Raw genomic sequence first — 7095 nt, 5'->3', positions numbered from 1 at the left:
TTCTGCAACACCAAAAGCAAGACAAGTTTCGCAACAAAACCTCCCAGCATATTAAATGGTCGTCTATTAATACTAATGGTGTTTAATCTTATTTGAATTTATTCATCATCTGGTGTTTTGTTAACCCACACGCTTGTTTTAAACAAACCACATTGTTATGTCATACCTATTATTTATTGTGGTATTTTAATGAATAAATGTGGTACAGAAGCTATAAGTTTTTTCACGATTATAGTACATAACTATATAAGTTTTTATTTCGTGTCGAATATTTATCCATTATTGTTTTTTGTATAAGCTAAATGAATGTACGGTGACCTTTATAGATGACTACATACTGTATTTATTGTTCAAGTTTTATTTACTAGTCCTTATCACGGTTTTTTTCGGTTTGTTTTCGTCTTTTTTACTTATTTTTAATGTAAGAGGACGTGTTTTGTTTTCTTTATTTTCTCCATAGATGTAAGATTGTCTTATCAAAAAACTTGTTCCCAGTTTCTATTCTCAATTTTATTATTATTATTTAAGAGAAAAGTGTGGACACAGATCAGTGTGGGTAGTAAGTGCTATCTTTGTGTTATTATGTTGGACAGAGTTATTAAGGAAATAAATAGTGACAAACATTACATTTTTACGTGTTATATGATTATTGACGTATAACTTTTCTTGTTTAAAACAAAGACTAATGTTATACATTCATCCCAATAAACAATCATTATGATTTTTGTTGGCGTCTTTGTTAAATTTATATTAATGCTTTATTGGACGTCCCTTCTTGAATTTACCATGGAGTTCTGTAATTTTGTTAATACTTTGTGACTTAAGAAGTTTAATTGCAGTGTACAATAAAATGTATTAAAAAAAAATCATGTATCATTTTTTACTGGTTTATTAATCTTTATATATAAATAGGCAGGAATTCATTTACGGCCTGACGTCGTCTTGTCATGAATATGAATTGTACAGTGCAAGCTGTAAAATACTATTATCAACACGAAAAGGGTGGGCACATGAAGAGAAGGATCTGCTTACCCTTTCGGAGCACCTGTGATCACCTTAAAATATCGTTTATAAGTTTATAGATATAAGAAAATGTGGTATGAGTGCCAATGAGACAACTCTTCATCCAAGTCACAATTTGTAAAAGTAAACCATTATAAGTCAAATAACGGTCTACAACATAGAGCCTTGGCACACAGAGAACACCAAGCTATATAAAACCCAAAAAGTGACTAGCGTTAAACCATTCAAACAGGCAAACCAACGTTAAACCATTCAAACGGGCAAACCAACGTTAAACCATTCAAACAGGCAAACCAACGTTAAACCATTCAAACAGGCAAACCAACAGTCTTATCTATATAAAAGTATAACGAGAAACACATGGATTGATTTACACATAAAGCATTAATAAGAAGAAAATCACCCAAAAAAAAAAACACTAGATGAAAAATTTAGAGCGGAATTCGTCACAATAATCACCACAATCTCTATTTCGTCATCGTGCTCTCTTCCATTTAAAAAATAAAAGCCCGGAAGTAAATAAATGAAGAATATTAAAACAAGTGCTGTATTCTGTGAGCAACTATGAAAAACAATCTCATGAACACAGAGACAGTAACTCTTACAATAAAATTAAAATTCATCTATTTACCATAACAGCAAACACCACACACATTTTTTTTTTAAATTAGTACAAAAACGATATACGAATACCACTGGAGCAATGTAAAAGTTGGACAAAAGATACCAGAGGGACAGTCAAACTCAGATCGAAAATAAGTGACAACGCCATGACTAAAAAAGAAAAAGTATAACAGACAAATAATAGCACACAAGACACAACATAGAAAATTAAAAAGCTGTTTGAAAATAAATCTTTAAAAAATCGTACACATTACATAAAACTAGTAACGATTTGGCATCTCCCTAGAGACTATCAATAAACGGGCCGACCAAAAAGCTTAAGAAATCATCCGAATTGGTAGTTTATAGAATACTTGTGTCACAGATGACCACGGATATGTTCCAATTGTCATAGCAAATGAGACTTATCACTGGATTTATACTATTAATATCAGTTGAAAAATGCTCCACGTCCACGTGTACTTGTATTTTTATATTTCTGATGAGTTTAGCCTTTTTCAACTGATTTTTATAGTTCGTTCTTATGTTGAAATGTTATAGCACTGTCTCAGTTTAGGGGGAGGGTTCGTATCCCGCTAACATGTTTAACCCCGCCACATTCTCAATGTATGGACCTGTCCCAAGTCAGGAGCCTGAAATTCAGTGGTTGTCGTTTGTTTCTGTGTTACAGATTTGTTTTTCGTTCATTTTTTATACATAAATTAGGCCGTTAGTTTTCTCGTTTGAATTGTTTTACATTGTCATTTTGGGGCCTTTTATAGCTTATTATGCGGTATGGGCTTTTCTCATTGTTGAAGGCCGTACGGTGACCTATAGTTGTTCATTTCTGTGTCATTTTGGTATCTATATTGTTTGTCTACCGTTGCTGTTCTAGCGTTCCTGTGTGGCCCACTAAAAAAGGGAAAAGATGTGACAATATGATTTTTTTTACATTTAATCGAATCATTTTGATATAAAGGGACTATTTATTGTATTCTTTTGATACTAACTCATAAGTACCAAATGGTAACAAAAATCTTGTACAGTTGTCAGATTTTCATACAAGTACAAGTTATTAATCGGCTATTTGACAGTTACAAATATGATTGTTATGTGACAAAAAATGTAATACACAACATTTATGACAAATGGTTAAGCTTAATATTACCTCTGTGTAAATATCAATGGTGGACAATTTTATAGACTTTTTATAGATGCATTTCATTTGCATTTTTATGCATGACTTTCATTTGCATTTTCATATATGCATTTCATTTGCATTTTTTATATATAGATTTCATTTTGCATTTTTATATATGCATTTCATTCGAATTTTTACCCTATATAGCAAAAAAAAACTTATTTTTATGATAGAGAGTTTGGGGAAATAGATTTGACTCGGTTTTTTTTGTAAAATTTTGACAAAATAGGAAATTTGACCTGTTGACCAAAAAGATTTTTCTTTTCTAATACAACAAGTGTGAATTGGTTATTTCATAACAAATAAATTCTCATTTCCCCTCTCTCATATAATCTGTCCTTCCCACCACATCTTAATACTCTCTCACTTTCACTCACTCCTAACACACACACACTATCTCCACTCAAACCCCTCACTACTCACTTCTCTTCTACTCTTACACTCTATCCACTGTCTCCTCTAACATCTTCTCCACTGTCAACTCTCACCACTCTCTCCTCTCACACTTGCTCCTACTGTCTCCTATCACATTCTCTTCTCACACTCTCTCCACTCCACTCTCACACTCTGTCCACTCATTATGTCCACTCTCACACCCTGTTTACTCACTCTGTCCACTCACTCTCTCCCACTCTCACACTCTATCCACTCACGCTCTCAACTCTTACCCTCTCTCGTTTCTTGCACTATCCTGTCCACTGACTCTCTCCACTCTCACCTTTTTCGCACTATCCTGTCCACTCTCACCCTCTCTCGCACTATCCTGTCCACTCATTCTCTCCACTCTCACACTCTATCCACTCACACGCTATCCACTCACGCTCTCAACTCTCACCCTCTCACAGTTTCTTTCACTCTCTCCTCTCGCACTATCCTGTCCACTCACTCTCCACTCTCACCACTCTGTCATTCGCTCGCACTCTCTCCTCCTCTCTCGCACTCTCTCTCCTCTCGCACTGTCTCATCTCTCACACCCTCTCCTATCACACACACAATCGCGACATTTACCCCAAAACTTAACTTTAACCGTATTCTTACCACCCCTTAACTTTAGCCCTGCCCTTAACACCCGTCGACCTTAACCTACTTCACCCTTCACCATCTTAACCGTTAACAAACGTTACCATCCTACCATTAACACTCTCAACCCTTCGCATACCCCTAACAATGCTTACCCCCTAACTATACCTACACATAACCATACTTACCTGTAACTACTTAACCAATAATCCTAGCTACCCTTACCACCAAACATACACCCCATCATTTCCCCTACCCGACACGACACTTAACCCTTACTCCTATACATGACCAAACTACTCTCCCAGTGAATGCTCTGTATACAATGTTTCCCATTCACATGAGAAACGTCAATATGACACCGAGATTCAAAATGGTTACGACAATACAGGTGTTCTACTCCTTCAGGGCTGTGGAGACCACAGTCCATCGGGGAGGACGATACTGTCTACCATTATCTGGCAAAGGTTGGTACTCGTCCCTTCAGTTGACCTTCAATAGGTAAGAGTACAACACTGCATTAGAAAATTTATGCTTTTTATTGCAATGAAAATGTCATACTTCACCGGTATTTTAACATTTTACAATTTGCAATAAATATATGTATGAAGAACCAACTTTTTTTGTTTTCATATGATATCACTTTTTTAATATTCTTGACCATTTTTATGTTCAGTTAGCTAAAAAAAATTCTTACATTTTGTATACGCAAAAACTATTAAATGAGATGAAATAAAGGGTGCTAACTGTGACAATCCTTAAGTCGTTGTTAATATATATATATATAACGTAACAACTATACGCTAACAGATTGCACAATGTATGTCAAAATCAGTTCACTTGCAATCATAGTAATCACTGAACTGTAGCAATATCAACTGAACATTAATATCTTAAATTTTGATTTATATTATAAGTGTTTTTCTAATGAATTAAAACTGGTTATATAACAAAAAAAATTATCTGACTCTCAAAAACTCTGTTGAATAATATCAGCCCCTGTTGTTTCCTATAATCTTTGGTTGGCCCATTTGTTCATCAACTTTACGATGCTTCAGTCATCTCTTGATTTATATTTTTTATTGTTGAATTCAACTGCACTGGCTGTATGCTTAAGACTTTCTTCTTGTAATGTCTTTTTTTATATAGCCTTTTAATTCAGCATTATTCGTTGGATACCAACTGTCTTTGATTTCGTGGTTTCATGTGAACCACAAATTTGATGTTCAACACATTATCTATAATCAAATATCAACGAAAATAAATGTTTGTGATTTTATCTGGTACGTCGTTAATTTTTCAACAAAATATTTCAATCATTAATAAAAATCATAATGATTACTTTATTATGATTTTTATCAATAATTGATATCATTGGTTCTAACACTATTACACTATTAAATTTTTTTTAACTTTTTTTCACAAGCAGACAGAAACTCCGCGAACGTAACATTTTTGAGAATGTCAATTTTAAAGGGAAATTAGCTACGAGATCAAACGAAAAATCAAAACATGTTTTTCTTTGTTCTATCATTAATGAAAGGCTAGTAGTTGAATAATAATTCACTCTTTGCAGCCAGTTTGGATCAGTTTTATCAAACTTAGATCTAGAAAATTCCAAAAGCACGTTTTACCTATCTATATTTATACTTATATCTGGTTACATGACTGTGGGAAGTCAGTGGAGGTCACCTCGATGGTTAATTAGATTGTGTATAGACTGAAAACACACACAAAATACTGATTGATGAATTTGACATGTTACGCCCCTTTAACTGTAAAGGTTTAACGATCTTTCCAAAAAGAATTGGCAAAACAACATAATAATGGAATTTTTTTGTAAACGAGCTTTTGTACAACAGCTCTCAGATCCTGTAATAGCCGACATTACGAATGTGGTTATTTCAAATACGTGTATTTTAATTTTCAATTGAACCTTTAGCCATTTGAATTAAGAAAATTTCAAACTGTAATAGTATCAAAACATCAAATATAATGAATAACAGAGGTGGCCCTTTTTGTACATATACTAAGGGGAAACTTCGTGCAAAGCATTATTATTTACTGTTTCATTGCATTTAATAGAAAAAGGGGATTTTGTGGCAAATAAATCAACGATTTTTGTAAAAAAATCCACACTGTTTACTTGCTTATGTGTTATGTTCCCCTTGATAAGAGTCGAGAAATGACAAACACCACCATCACCATCACCATCACCATCACCATCACCATCACCAAAAGAAAAAAGATGAACTGACAATAAAAAGCCAACAAAACACTACATGTAAAACTTTGCATTGAGGAACAGGAGGTGAACTCCGAAGTGTTAACAGTATCATCACTCTTGTGGAACCCGTCGTGTTGGTTATTTCAATCGAACATCCGTTCATAAGTTTTGTAAGATCGTATGAATAGAGCAAGAACACGCGAACAATTTTTATCATACGGGTAAAGTAACAATAGGGTGATAGGCCGATGAAACTAATATCCACCAGAGACAACATGTTGAGGATGTAAACAACTATACGTGTATGGCCTTCAACATGGATAACATTCAACTCTTCAGCCATAGGTGTTTCAGCAGTTCACTATACACCCTTGCGTGTTTCAACATTCCACTCTAATCTCTAGGATGTTTTAAAAGAGGGACGAAAGATACCAGAGGGAGAGTCAAACTCATAAATCGAAAATAAACTGACAACGCCTGGCTAAAAATGAAAGAAGACAAACAGAAACAATAGAACACATGGCACAACATAGAAAACTAAAGAATAAGCAACACGAACCCCAGCAAAAACTAGGGGTGATCTCAGGTGCCTCGGAAGGGGTAAGCCGATCCTACTCAACATGACATGATGTGGCACCATTGGATGTGGCAATAAATTAATCTTCACTCTTGGTTGTGTCAACATTTCCACTCTATGATCCCCTTGGATGTGTCGGCAATTTACTCTACACCCTTGGTTGTGTCAACAGTTGAAATTTTCGCTCTTTTCGGTTATCGATCATTACTTGATCTACTTCCTTCAGCTGAGCACAAGCTATTATTATAATATAATTCGGTCTTGACGTCATACTTATATGATCGAATAGAATCGATGAAAAAGTCCCAATCTGTTGCTTTTCATATCATTAAAGATTTTTTCCGTTTTCGTATCGTTTAAGACTGTATTCGATTGTGTGTTATTTGACCTTCGACTTATGTATTGAACAGGGATTAAGTATTGCAACAGCCGGTCCCACAGCTC

This window comes from Mytilus edulis, chromosome 13 (genome assembly GCF_963676685.1).
Source record: "Mytilus edulis chromosome 13, xbMytEdul2.2, whole genome shotgun sequence".
NCBI classification, from domain to species: Eukaryota; Metazoa; Mollusca; class Bivalvia; order Mytilida; family Mytilidae; genus Mytilus; species Mytilus edulis.
The sequence above is the reverse complement of the archived record's forward strand: the minus strand, read 5'-3'. Positions refer to the sequence as shown.